The sequence below is a fragment of the Pituophis catenifer genome, unplaced genomic scaffold (assembly GCF_029215685.1).
Source record: "Pituophis catenifer annectens isolate HBS135680 unplaced genomic scaffold, rPitCat1.0.hap2 SCAF_1, whole genome shotgun sequence".
Taxonomy (NCBI): Eukaryota; Metazoa; Chordata; class Lepidosauria; order Squamata; family Colubridae; genus Pituophis; species Pituophis catenifer.
In genome coordinates, this window is record NW_027256881.1 from 170,601,854 (window position 1) to 170,617,011 (window position 15,158).

Genomic DNA, 15,158 nt, shown 5'->3' on the forward strand with positions numbered 1-15,158 from the left:
TGAATGTGTTGTGTCCTTTTGAGACAGTGGGAAACATGAATATGTGTTTCTTTTGCAAATCTGAGCTCTGTGTCAAAACTTATGGTTTCTGGCTGATTTGAGTCCTACTCCCAATTCTGAGACGCAGCTTTGGTCTAACTCCTCAGGGAAAGCTCGTACTTGAAAATTGAATGTGTTTTGTGCTTTTCAGTCTGTTTGGACCATGAATATGTGTTTCTTTTGCAAATCTGAGCTCTGTGTCAAAAGTTAAGTTTTCTGGCTGAATTGAGTCCTACTGCCAATTCTGAGATACACTTTGGTCTAACTCCTCAGGGAAAGCTCGTACTTGAAAATTGAATGTGTTTTGTGCTTTTCAGACTGTGTGGACCATGAATATGTGTTTCTTTTGCAAATCTGAGCTCTGTGTCAAAAGTTACGTTTTCTGGCTGTATTGAGTCCGACTGCCAATTCTGAAATATAGCTTTGGTCTAAGTAGTCAGGGAAAGCTCCTACCTTTAAATTGAATGTGTTGTGTCCTTTTGAGACAGTGGGAAACATGAATATGTGTTTCTTTTGCAAATCTGAGCTCTGTGTCAAAACTTATGGTTTCTGGCTGATTTGAGTCCTACTCCCAATTCTGAGACGCAGCTTTGGTCTAACTCCTAAGGGAAAGCTCGTACTTGAAAATTGAATGTGTTTTGTGCTTTTCAGACTGTGTGGACCATGAATATGTGTTTCTTCTGCAAATCTGAGCTCTATGTCACAAGTTACGTTTTCTGGCTTTATTGAGTCCGACTGCCAATTCTGAAATATAGCTTTGGTCTAAGTAGTCAGGGAAAGCTCCTACCTTTAAATTGAATGTGTTGTGTCCTTTTGAGACAGTGGGAAACATGAATATGTGTTTCTTTTGCAAATCTGAGCTCTGTTTCAAAACTTATCGTTTCTGGCTGATTTGAGTCCTACTCCCAATTCTGAGAGGCAGCTTTGGTCTAACTCCTAAGGGAAAGCTCGTACTTGAAAATTGAATGTGTTTTGTGCTTTTCAGACTGTGTGGACCATGAATATGTCTTTCTTTTGCAAATCTGAGCTCTGTGTCAAAAGTTAAGTTTTCTGGCTGAATTGAGTCCTACTGCCAATTCTGAAATATAGCTTTGGTCTAACTAGTCAGGGAAAGCTCCTACCTTTAAATTGAATGTGTTTTGTGCTTTTCAGACTGTGTGGACCATGAATATGTGTTTCTTTTCCAAATCTGAGCTCTGTGTCAAAAGTTAAGTTTTCTGGCTGAATTGAGTCCTACTGCCAATTCTGAGATACACTTTGTTCTAACTCCTCAGGGAAAGCTCGTACTTGAAAATTGAATGTGTTTTGTGCTTTTCAGACTGTGTGGACCATGAATATGTGTTTCTTTTGCAAATCTGAGCTCTGTATCAAAGGTAAGTTTTCAGGATGAATTGAGTCCTACTGCCAATTCTGAGATACAGCTTTGGTCTAACTCCGAAGGAAAAACTTCCATTTCAAAATTGAATGTGTTTTGTGCTTTTCAGACTGTGTGGACCATGAATATGTGTTTCTTCTGCAAATCTGAGATCTATGTCAAAAGTTACGTTTTCTGGCTGTATTGAGTCCGACTGCCAATCTGAAATATAGCTTTGGTCTAAGTAATCAGGGAAAGCTCCTACCTTTAAATTGAATGTGTTGTGTCCTTTTGAGACAGTGGGAAACATGAATATGTGTTTCTTTTGCAAATTTGAGCTCTGTGTCAAAACTTATGGTTTCTGGCTGATTTGAGTCCTACTCCCAATTCTGAGACGCAGCTTTGGTCTAACTCCTAAGGGAAAGCTCGTACTTGAAAATTGAATGTGTTTTGTGCTTTTCAGACTGTGTGGACCATGAATATGTGTTTCTTTTGCAAATCTGAGCTATGTGTCAAAAGTTAAGTTTTCTGGCTGAATTGAGTCCTACTGCCAATTCTGAGATACACTTTGGTCTAACTCCTCAGGGAAAGCTCGTACTTGAAAATTGAATGTGTTTTGTGCTTTTCAGACTGTGTGGACCATGAATATGTGTTTCTTTTGCAAATCTGAGCTCTGTGTCAAAAGTTACGTTTTCTGGCTGTATTGAGTCCGACTGCCAATTCTGAAATATAGCTTTGGTCTAAGTAGTCAGGGAAAGCTCCTACCTTTAAATTGAATGTGTTGTGTCCTTTTGAGACAGTGGGAAACATGAATATGTGTTTCTTTTGCAAATCTGAGCTCTGTGTCAAAACTTATGGTTTCTGGCTGATTTGAGTCCTACTCCCAATTCTGAGACGCAGCTTTGGTCTAACTCCTAAGGGAAAGCTCGTACTTGAAAATTGAATGTGTTTTGTGCTTTTCAGACTGTGTGGACCATGAATATGTGTTTCTTTTGCAAATCTGAGCTCTGTATCAAAGGTAAGTTTTCTGGATGAATTGAGTCCTACTGCCAATTCTGAGATACAGCTTTGTTCTAATTCCTCAGGGAAAGCTCGTACTTGAAAATTGAATGTGTTTTGTGCTTTTCAGACTGTGTGGACCATGAATATGTGTTTCTTTTGCAAATCTGAGCTCTGTGTCAAAAGTTACGTTTTCTGGCTGTATTGAGTCCGACTGCCAATTCGGAAATATAGCTTTGGTCTAAGTAGTCAGGGAAAGCTGCTACCTTTAAATTGAATGTGTTGTTTCTTTTTGAGACAGTGGGAAACATGAATATGTGTTTCTTTTGCAAATCTGAGCTCTGTGTCAAAACTTATGGTTTCTGGCTGATTTGAGTCCGACTGCCAATCTGAAATATAGCTTTGGTCTAAGTAATCAGGGAAAGCTCCTACCTTTAAATTGAATGTGTTGTGTCCTTTTGAGACAGTGGGAAACATGAATATGTGTTTCTTTTGCAAATTTGAGCTCTGTGTCAAAACTTATGGTTTCTGGCTGATTTGAGTCCTACTCCCAATTCTGAGACGCAGCTTTGGTCTAACTCCTAAGGGAAAGCTCGTACTTGAAAATTGAATGTGTTTTGTGCTTTTCAGACTGTGTGGACCATGAATATGTGTTTCTTTTGCAAATCTGAGCTATGTGTCAAAAGTTAAGTTTTCTGGCTGAATTGAGTCCTACTGCCAATTCTGAGATACACTTTGGTCTAACTCCTCAGGGAAAGCTCGTACTTGAAAATTGAATGTGTTTTGTGCTTTTCAGACTGTGTGGACCATGAATATGTGTTTCTTTTGCAAATCTGAGCTCTGTGTCAAAAGTTACGTTTTCTGGCTGTATTGAGTCCGACTGCCAATTCTGAAATATAGCTTTGGTCTAAGTAGTCAGGGAAAGCTCCTACCTTTAAATTGAATGTGTTGTGTCCTTTTGAGACAGTGGGAAACATGAATATGTGTTTCTTTTGCAAATCTGAGCTCTGTGTCAAAACTTATGGTTTCTGGCTGATTTGAGTCCTACTCCCAATTCTGAGACGCAGCTTTGGTCTAACTCCTAAGGGAAAGCTCGTACTTGAAAATTGAATGTGTTTTGTGCTTTTCAGACTGTGTGGACCATGAATATGTGTTTCTTTTGCAAATCTGAGCTCTGTATCAAAGGTAAGTTTTCTGGATGAATTGAGTCCTACTGCCAATTCTGAGATACAGCTTTGTTCTAACTCCTCAGGGAAAGCTCGTACTTGAAAATTGAATGTGTTTTGTGCTTTTCAGACTGTGTGGACCATGAATATGTGTTTCTTTTGCAAATCTGAGCTCTATGTCAAAAGTTACGTTTTCTGGCTGTATTGAGTCCGACTGCCAATTCTGAAATATAGCTTTGGTCTAAGTAGTCAGGGAAAGCTGCTACCTTTAAATTGAATGTGTTGTGTCCTTTTGAGACAGTGGGAAACATGAATATGTGTTTCTTTTGCAAATCTGAGCTCTGTGTCAAAACTTATGGTTTCTGGCTGATTTGAGTCCTACTCCCAATTCTGAGACAGCTTTGGACTAACTCCTAAGGGAAAGCTCATACTAGAAAATTGAATATGTTTTGTGCTTTTCAGACTGTGTGGACCATGAATACGTGTTTCTTTTGCAAATCTGAGCTCTGTGTCAAAAGTTAAGTTTTCTGGCTGAATTGAGTCCTACTGCCAATTCTGAAATATAGCTTTGGTCTAACTAGTCAGGGAAAGCTCCTACCTTTAAATTGAATGTGTTGTGTCCTTTTGAGACACTGCGAAACATGAATATGTGTTTCTTTTGCAAATCTGATCTCTGTATCAAAGGTAAGTTTTCTGGATGAATTGAGTCCTACTGCCAATTCTGAGATACAGCTTTGGTCTAACTCCTAAGGAAAAGCTTCCATTTCAAAATTGAATGTGTTTTGTGCTTTTCAGACTGTGTGGACCATGAATATGTGTTTCTTCTGCAAATCTGAGCTCTGTGTCACAAGTTACGTTTTCTGGCTGTATTGAGTCCGACTGCCAATTCTGAAATATAGCTTTGGTCTAAGTAGTCAGGGAAAGCTCCTACCTTTAAATTGAATGTGTTGTGTCCTTTTGAGACAGTGGGAAACATGAATATGTGTTTCTTTTGCAAATCTGAGCTCTGTGTCAAAACTTATGGTTTCTGGCTGATTTGAGTCCTACTCCCAATTCTGAGACGCAGCTTTGGTCTAACTCCTAAGGGAAAGCTCGTACTTGAAAATTGAATGTATTTTGTGCTTTTCAGACTGTGTGGACCATGAATATGTGTTTCTTTTGCAAATCTGAGCTCTGTGTCAAAAGTTACGTTTTCTGGCTGTATTGAGTCCTACTGCCAATTCTGAAATATAGCTTTGGTCTAAGTAGTCAGGGAAAGCTGCTACCTTTAAATTGAATGTGTTGTGTCCTTTTGAGACAGTGGGAAACATGAATATGTGTTTCTTTTGCAAATCTGAGCTCTGTGTCAAAACTTATGGTTTCAGGCTGATTTGAGTCCTACTGCCAATTCTGAAATATAGCTTTGGTCTAACTAGTCAGGGAAAGCTCCTACCTTTAAATTGAATGTGTTGTGTCCTTTTGAGACAGTGCGAAACATGAATATGTGTTTCTTTTGCAAATCTGAGCTCTGTGTCAAAAGTTAAGTTTTCTGGCTGAATTGAGTCCTACTGCCAATTCTGAGATACACTTTGTTCTATCTCCTCAGGGAAAGCTCGTACTTGAAAATTGAATGTGTTTTGTGCTTTTCAGACTGTGTGGACCATGAATATGTGTTTATTTTGCAAATCTGAGCTCTGTATCAAAGGTAAGTTTTCTGGATGAATTGAGTCCTACTGCCAATTCTGAGATACAGCTTTGGTCTAACTCCTAAGGAAAAGCTTCCATTTCAAAATTGAATGTGTTTTGTGCTTTTCAGACTGTGTGGACCATGAATATGTGTTTCTTCTGCAAATCTGAGCTCTGTGTCACAAGTTACGTTTTCTGGCTGAATTGAGTCCTACTGCCAATTCTGAGATACACTTTGGTCTAACTCCTCAGGGAAAGCTCGTACTTGAAAATTGAATGTGTTTTGTGCTTTTCAGACTGTGTGGACCATGAATATGTGTTTCTTTTGCAAATCTGAGCTCTGTGTCAAAAGTTACGTTTTCTGGCTGTATTGAGTCCTACTGCCAATTCTGAAATATAGCTTTGGTCTAAGTAGTCAGGGAAAGCTGCTACCTTTAAATTGAATGTGTTGTGTCCTTTTGAGACACTGGGAAACATGAATATGTGTTTCTTTTGCAAATCTGAGCTCTGTGTCAAAACTTATGGTTTCAGGCTGATTTGAGTCCTACTCCCAATTCTGAGACAGCTTTGGACTAACTCCTAAGGGAAAGCTCGTACTTGAAAATTGAATGTGTTTTGTGCTTTTCAGACTGTGTGGACCATGAATATGTGTTTCTTTTGCAAATCTGAGCTCTGTGTCAAAAGTTAAGTTTTCTGGCTGAATTGAGTCCTACTGCCAATTCTGAAATATAGCTTTGGTCTAACTAGTCAGGGAAAGCTCCTACCTTTAAATTGAATGTGTTGTGTCCTTTTGAGACAGTGCGAAACATGAATATGTGTTTCTTTTGCAAATCTGAGCTCTGTGTCAAAAGTTAATTTTTCTGGCTGAATTGAGTCCTACTGCCAATTCTGAGATACACTTTGTTCTATCTCCTCAGGGAAAGCTCGTACTTGAAAATTGAATGTGTTTTGTGCTTTTCAGACTGTGTGGACCATGAATATGTGTTTCTTTTGCAAATCTGAGCTCTGTATCAAAGGTAAGTTTTCTGGATGAATTGAGTCCTACTGCCAATTCTGAGATACAGCTTTGGTCTAACTCCTAAGGAAAAGCTTCCATTTCAAAATTGAATGTGTTTTGTGCTTTTCAGACTGTGTGGACCATGAATATGTGTTTCTTTTGCAAATCTGAGCTCTGTGTCAAAAGTTACGTTTTCTGGCTGTATTGAGTCCGACTGCCAATTCTGAGATACACTTTGGTCTAACTCCTCAGGGAAAGCTCGTACTTGAAAATTGAATGTGTTTTGTGCTTTTCAGACTGTGTGGACCATGAATATGTGTTTCTTTTGCAAATCTGAGCTCTGTGTCAAAAGTTACGTTTTCTGGCTGTATTGAGTCCGACTGCCAATTCTGAAATATAGCTTTGGTCTAAGTAGTCAGGGAAAGCTCCTACCTTTAAATTGAATGTGTTGTGTCCTTTTGAGACAGTGGGAAACATGAATATGTGTTTCTTTTGCAAATCTGAGCTCTGTGTCAAAACTTATGGTTTCTGGCTGATTTGAGTCCTACTCCCAATTATGAGACACAGCTTTGGTCTAACTCCTAAGGGAAAGCTCGAACTTGAAAATTGAATGTGTTTTGTGCTTTTCAGACTGTGTGGACCATGAATATGTGTTTCTTTTGCAAATCTGATCTCTGTATCAAAGGTAAGTTTTCTGGATGAATTGAGTCCTACTGCCAATTCTGAGATACAGCTTTGGTCTAACTCCTAAGGAAAAGCTTCCATTTCAAAAGTGAATGTGTTTTGTGCTTTTCAGACTGTGTGGACCATGAATATGTGTTTCTTCTGCAAATCTGAGCTCTATGTCACAAGTTACGTTTTCTGGCTGTATTGAGTCCGACTGCCAATTCTGAAATATAGCTTTGGTCTAAGTAGTCAGGGAAAGCTCCTACCTTTAAATTGAATGTGTTGTGTCCTTTTGAGACAGTGGGAAACATGAATATGTGTTTCTTTTGCAAATCTGAGCTCTGTTTCAAAACTTATGGTTTCTGGCTGATTTGAGTCCTACTCCCAATTCTGAGACGCAGCTTTGGTCTAACTCTTAGGGAAAGCTCGTACTTGAAAATTGAATGTGTTTTGTGCTTTTCAGACTGTGTGGACCATGAATATGTGTTTCTTTTGCAAATCTGAGCTCTGTGTCAAAAGTTAAGTTTTCTGGCTGAATTGAGTCCTACTGCCAATTCTGAGATACAGCTTTGGTATAACTCCTAAGGAAAAGCTTCCATTTCAAAAGTGAATGTGTTTTGTGCTTTTCAGACTGTGTGGACCATGAATATGTGTTTCTTTTGCAAATCTGAGCTCTGTGTCAAAAGTTACGTTTTCTGGCTGTATTGAGTCCGACTGCCAATTCTGAAATATAGCTTTGGTCTAAGGAGTCAGGGAAAGCTCCTACCTTTAAATTGAATGTGTTGTGTCCTTTTGAGACAGTGGGAAACATGAATATGTGTTTCTTTTGCAAATCTGAGCTCTGTGTCAAAACTTATGGTTTCTGGCTGATTTGAGTCCTACTCCCAATTCTGAGACGCAGCTTTGGTCTAACTCCTAAGGGAAAGCTCGTACTTGAAAATTGAATGTGTTTTGTGCTTTTCAGACTGTGTGGACCATGAATATGTGTTTCTTCTGCAAATCTGAGCTCTATGTCACAAGTTACGTTTTCTGGCTGTATTGAGTCCGACTGCCAATTCTGAAATATAGCTTTGGTCTAAGTAGTCAGGGAAAGCTCCTACCTTTAAATTGAATGTGTTGTGTCCTTTTGAGACAGTGGGAAACATGAATATGTGTTTCTTTTGCAAATCTGAGCTCTGTGTCAAAACTTATGGTTTCTGGCTGATTTGAGTCCTACTCCCAATTCTGAGACGCAGCTTTGGTCTAACTCCTAAGGGAAAGCTCGTACTTGAAAATTGAATGTGTTTTGTGCTTTTCAGACTGTGTGGACCATGAATATGTGTTTCTTTTGCAAATCTGAGCTCTGTATCAAAGGTAAGTTTTCTGGATGAATTGAGTCCTACTGCCAATTCTGAGATACAGCTTTGTTCTAACTCCTCAGGGAAAGCTCGTACTTGAAAATTGAATGTGTTTTGTGCTTTTCAGACTGTGTGGACCATGAATATGTGTTTCTTTTGCAAATCTGAGCTCTGTGTCAAAAGTTACGTTTTCTGGATGTATTGAGTCCGACTGCCAATTCTGAAATATAGCTTTGGTATAAGTAGTCAGGGAAAGCTGCTACCTTTAAATTGAATGTGTTGTTTCTTTTTGAGACAGTGGGAAACATGAATATGTGTTTCTTTTGCAAATCTGAGCTCTGTGTCAAAACTTATGGTTTCTGGCTGATTTGAGTCCGACTGCCAATCTGAAATATAGCTTTGGTCTAAGTAATCAGGGAAAGCTCCTACCTTTAAATTGAATGTGTTGTGTCCTTTTGAGACAGTGGGAAACATGAATATGTGTTTCTTTTGCAAATTTGAGCTCTGTGTCAAAACTTATGGTTTCTGGCTGATTTGAGTCCTACTCCCAATTCTGAGACGCAGCTTTGGTCTAACTCCTAAGGGAAAGCTCGTACTTGAAAATTGAATGTGTTTTGTGCTTTTCAGACTGTGTGGACCATGAATATGTGTTTCTTTTGCAAATCTGAGCTATGTGTCAAAAGTTAAGTTTTCTGGCTGAATTGAGTCCTACTGCCAATTCTGAGATACACTTTGGTCTAACTCCTCAGGGAAAGCTCGTACTTGAAAATTGAATGTGTTTTGTGCTTTTCAGACTGTGTGGACCATGAATATGTGTTTCTTTTGCAAATCTGAGCTCTGTGTCAAAAGTTACGTTTTCTGGCTGTATTGAGTCCGACTGCCAATTCTGAAATATAGCTTTGGTCTAAGTAGTCAGGGAAAGCTCCTACCTTTAAATTGAATGTGTTGTGTCCTTTTGAGACAGTGGGAAACATGAATATGTGTTTCTTTTGCAAATCTGAGCTCTGTGTCAAAACTTATGGTTTCTGGCTGATTTGAGTCCTACTCCCAATTCTGAGACAGCTTTGGACTAACTCCTAAGGGAAAGCTCATACTAGAAAATTGAATATGTTTTGTGCTTTTCAGACTGTGTGGACCATGAATATGTGTTTCTTTTGCAAATCTGAGCTCTGTGTCAAAAGTTAAGTTTTCTGGCTGAATTGAGTCCTACTGCCAATTCTGAAATATAGCTTTGGTCTAACTAGTCAGGGAAAGCTCCTACCTTTAAATTGAATGTGTTGTGTCCTTTTGAGACACTGCGAAACATGAATATGTGTTTCTTTTGCAAATCTGATCTCTGTATCAAAGGTAAGTTTTCTGGATGAATTGAGTCCTACTGCCAATTCTGAGATACAGCTTTGGTCTAACTCCTAAGGAAAAGCTTCCATTTCAAAATTGAATGTGTTTTGTGCTTTTCAGACTGTGTGGACCATGAATATGTGTTTCTTCTGCAAATCTGAGCTCTGTGTCACAAGTTACGTTTTCTGGCTGTATTGAGTCCGACTGCCAATTCTGAAATATAGCTTTGGTCTAAGTAGTCAGGGAAAGCTCCTACCTTTAAATTGAATGTGTTGTGTCCTTTTGAGACAGTGGGAAACATGAATATGTGTTTCTTTTGCAAATCTGAGCTCTGTGTCAAAACTTATGGTTTCTGGCTGATTTGAGTCCTACTCCCAATTCTGAGACGCAGCTTTGGTCTAACTCCTAAGGGAAAGCTCGTACTTGAAAATTGAATGTATTTTGTGCTTTTCAGACTGTGTGGACCATGAATATGTGTTTCTTTTGCAAATCTGAGCTCTGTGTCAAAAGTTAAGTTTTCTGGCTGAATTGAGTCCTACTGCCAATTCTGAGATACACTTTGGTCTAACTCCTCAGGGAAAGCTCGTACTTGAAAATTGAATGTGTTTTGTGCTTTTCAGACTGTGTGGACCATGAATATGTGTTTCTTTTGCAAATCTGAGCTCTGTGTCAAAAGTTACGTTTTCTGGCTGTATTGAGTCCTACTGCCAATTCTGAAATATAGCTTTGGTCTAAGTAGTCAGGGAAAGCTGCTACCTTTAAATTGAATGTGTTGTGTCCTTTTGAGACAGTGGGAAACATGAATATGTGTTTCTTTTGCAAATCTGAGCTCTGTGTCAAAACTTATGGTTTCAGGCTGATTTGAGTCCTACTGCCAATTCTGAAATATAGCTTTGGTCTAACTAGTCAGGGAAAGCTCCTACCTTTAAATTGAATGTGTTGTGTCCTTTTGAGACAGTGCGAAACATGAATATGTGTTTCTTTTGCAAATCTGAGCTCTGTGTCAAAAGTTAAGTTTTCTGGCTGAATTGAGTCCTACTGCCAATTCTGAGATACACTTTGTTCTATCTCCTCAGGGAAAGCTCGTACTTGAAAATTGAATGTGTTTTGTGCTTTTCAGACTGTGTGGACCATGAATATGTGTTTATTTTGCAAATCTGAGCTCTGTATCAAAGGTAAGTTTTCTAGATGAATTGAGTCCTACTGCCAATTCTGAGATACAGCTTTGGTCTAACTCCTAAGGAAAAGCTTCCATTTCAAAATTGAATGTGTTTTGTGCTTTTCAGACTGTGTGGACCATGAATATGTGTTTCTTCTGCAAATCTGAGCTCTGTGTCACAAGTTACGTTTTCTGGCTGAATTGAGTCCTACTGCCAATTCTGAGATACACTTTGGTCTAACTCCTCAGGGAAAGCTCGTACTTGAAAATTGAATGTGTTTTGTGCTTTTCAGACTGTGTGGACCATGAATATGTGTTTCTTTTGCAAATCTGAGCTCTGTGTCAAAAGTTACGTTTTCTGGCTGTATTGAGTCCTACTGCCAATTCTGAAATATAGCTTTGGTCTAAGTAGTCAGGGAAAGCTGCTACCTTTAAATTGAATGTGTTGTTTCTTTTTGAGACAGTGGGAAACATGAATATGTGTTTCTTTTGCAAATCTGAGCTCTGTGTCAAAACTTATGGTTTCTGGCTGATTTGAGTCCGACTGCCAATCTGAAATATAGCTTTGGTCTAAGTAATCAGGGAAAGCTCCTACCTTTAAATTGAATGTGTTGTGTCCTTTTGAAACAGTGGGAAACATGAATATGTGTTTCTTTTGCAAATTTGAGCTCTGTGTCAAAACTTATGGTTTCTGGCTGATTTGAGTCCTACTCCCAATTCTGAGACGCAGCTTTGGTCTAACTCCTAAGGGAAAGCTCGTACTTGAAAATTGAATGTGTTTTGTGCTTTTCAGACTGTGTGGACCATGAATATGTGTTTCTTTTGCAAATCTGAGCTATGTGTCAAAAGTTAAGTTTTCTGGCTGAATTGAGTCCTACTGCCAATTCTGAGATACACTTTGGTCTAACTCCTCAGGGAAAGCTCGTACTTGAAAATTGAATGTGTTTTGTGCTTTTCAGACTGTGTGGACCATGAATATGTGTTTCTTTTGCAAATCTGAGCTCTGTGTCAAAAGTTACGTTTTCTGGCTGTATTGAGTCCGACTGCCAATTCTGAAATATAGCTTTGGTCTAAGTAGTCAGGGAAAGCTCCTACCTTTAAATTGAATGTGTTGTGTCCTTTTGAGACAGTGGGAAACATGAATATGTGTTTCTTTTGCAAATCTGAGCTCTGTGTCAAAACTTATGGTTTCTGGCTGATTTGAGTCCTACTCCCAATTCTGAGACAGCTTTGGACTAACTCCTAAGGGAAAGCTCATACTAGAAAATTGAATATGTTTTGTGCTTTTCAGACTGTGTGGACCATGAATATGTGTTTCTTTTGCAAATCTGAGCTCTGTGTCAAAAGTTAAGTTTTCTGGCTGAATTGAGTCCTACTGCCAATTCTGAAATATAGCTTTGGTCTAACTAGTCAGGGAAAGCTCCTACCTTTAAATTGAATGTGTTGTGTCCTTTTGAGACACTGCGAAACATGAATATGTGTTTCTTTTGCAAATCTGATCTCTGTATCAAAGGTAAGTTTTCTGGATGAATTGAGTCCTACTGCCAATTCTGAGATACAGCTTTGGTCTAACTCCTAAGGAAAAGCTTCCATTTCAAAATTGAATGTGTTTTGTGCTTTTCAGACTGTGTGGACCATGAATATGTGTTTCTTCTGCAAATCTGAGCTCTGTGTCACAAGTTACGTTTTCTGGCTGTATTGAGTCCGACTGCCAATTCTGAAATATAGCTTTGGTCTAAGTAGTCAGGGAAAGCTCCTACCTTTAAATTGAATGTGTTGTGTCCTTTTGAGACAGTGGGAAACATGAATATGTGTTTCTTTTGCAAATCTGAGCTCTGTGTCAAAACTTATGGTTTCTGGCTGATTTGAGTCCTACTCCCAATTCTGAGACGCAGCTTTGGTCTAACTCCTAAGGGAAAGCTCGTACTTGAAAATTGAATGTATTTTGTGCTTTTCAGACTGTGTGGACCATGAATATGTGTTTCTTTTGCAAATCTGAGCTCTGTGTCAAAAGTTAAGTTTTCTGGCTGAATTGAGTCCTACTGCCAATTCTGAGATACACTTTGGTCTAACTCCTCAGGGAAAGCTCGTACTTGAAAATTGAATGTGTTTTGTGCTTTTCAGACTGTGTGGACCATGAATATGTGTTTCTTTTGCAAATCTGAGCTCTGTATCAAAGGTAAGTTTTCTGGATGAATTGAGTCCTACTGCCAATTCTGAGATACAGCTTTGTTCTAACTCCTCAGGGAAAGCTCGTACTTGAAAATTGAATGTGTTTTGTGCTTTTCAGACTGTGTGGACCATGAATATGTGTTTCTTTTGCAAATCTGAGCTCTGTGTCAAAAGTTACGTTTTCTGGATGTATTGAGTCCGACTGCCAATTCTGAAATATAGCTTTGGTATAAGTAGTCAGGGAAAGCTGCTACCTTTAAATTGAATGTGTTGTGTCCTTTTGAGACAGTGGGAAACATGAATATGTGTTTCTTTTGCAAATCTGAGCTCTGTGTCAAAACTTATGGTTTCTGGCTGATTTGAGTCCTACTCCCAATTCTGAGACAGCTTTGGACTAACTCCTAAGGGAAAGCTCGTACTTGAAAATTGAATGTGTTTTGTGCTTTTCAGACTGTGTGGACCATGAATATGTGTTTCTTTTGCAAATCTGAGCTCTGTGTCAAAAGTTACGTTTTCTGGCTGTATTGAGTCCGACTGCCAATTCTGAAATATAGCTTTGGTCTAAGTAGTCAGGGAAAGCTCCTACCTTTAAATTGAATGTGTTGTGTCCTTTTGAGACAGTGGGAAACATGAATATGTGTTTCTTTTGCAAATCTGAGCTCTGTGTCAAAACTTATGGTTTCTGGCTGATTTGAGTCCTACTCCCAATTATGAGACACAGCTTTGGTCTAACTCCTAAGGGAAAGCTCGAACTTGAAAATTGAATGTGTTTTGTGCTTTTCAGACTGTGTGGACCATGAATATGTGTTTCTTTTGCAAATCTGATCTCTGTATCAAAGGTAAGTTTTCTGGATGAATTGAGTCCTACTGCCAATTCTGAGATACAGCTTTGGTCTAACTCCTAAGGAAAAGCTTCCATTTCAAAAGTGAATGTGTTTTGTGCTTTTCAGACTGTGTGGACCATGAATATGTGTTTCTTCTGCAAATCTGAGCTCTATGTCACAAGTTACGTTTTCTGGCTGTATTGAGTCCGACTGCCAATTCTGAAATATAGCTTTGGTCTAAGTAGTCAGGGAAAGCTCCTACCTTTAAATTGAATGTGTTGTGTCCTTTTGAGACAGTGGGAAACATGAATATGTGTTTCTTTTGCAAATCTGAGCTCTGTTTCAAAACTTATGGTTTCTGGCTGATTTGAGTCCTACTCCCAATTCTGAGACGCAGCTTTGGTCTAACTCTTAGGGAAAGCTCGTACTTGAAAATTGAATGTGTTTTGTGCTTTTCAGACTGTGTGGACCATGAATATGTGTTTCTTTTGCAAATCTGAGCTCTGTGTCAAAAGTTAAGTTTTCTGGCTGAATTGAGTCCTACTGCCAATTCTGAGATACAGCTTTGGTATAACTCCTAAGGAAAAGCTTCCATTTCAAAAGTGAATGTGTTTTGTGCTTTTCAGACTGTGTGGACCATGAATATGTGTTTCTTTTGCAAATCTGAGCTCTGTGTCAAAAGTTACGTTTTCTGGCTGTATTGAGTCCGACTGCCAATTCTGAAATATAGCTTTGGTCTAAGTAGTCAGGGAAAGCTCCTACCTTTAAATTGAATGTGTTGTGTCCTTTTGAGACAGTGGGAAACATGAATATGTGTTTCTTTTGCAAATCTGAGCTCTGTGTCAAAACTTATGGTTTCTGGCTGATTTGAGTCCTACTCCCAATTCTGAGACGCAGCTTTGGTCTAACTCCTAAGGGAAAGCTCGTACTTGAAAATTGAATGTGTTTTGTGCTTTTCAGACTGTGTGGACCATGAATATGTGTTTCTTCTGCAAATCTGAGCTCTATGTCACAAGTTACGTTTTCTGGCTGTATTGAGTCCGACTGCCAATTCTGAAATATAGCTTTGGTCTAAGTAGTCAGGGAAAGCTCCTACCTTTAAATTGAATGTGTTGTGTCCTTTTGAGACAGTGGGAAACATGAATATGTGTTTCTTTTGCAAATCTGAGCTCTGTGTCAAAACTTATGGTTTCTGGCTGATTTGAGTCCTACTCCCAATTCTGAGACGCAGCTTTGGTCTAACTCCTAAGGGAAAGCTCGTACTTGAAAATTGAATGTGTTTTGTGCTTTTCAGACTGTGTGGACCATGAATATGTGTTTCTTTTGCAAATCTGAGCTCTGTATCAAAGGTAAGTTTTCTGGATGAATTGAGTCCTACTGCCAATTCTGAGATACAGCTTTGTTCTAACTCCTCAGGGAAAGCTCGTACTTGAAAATTGAAT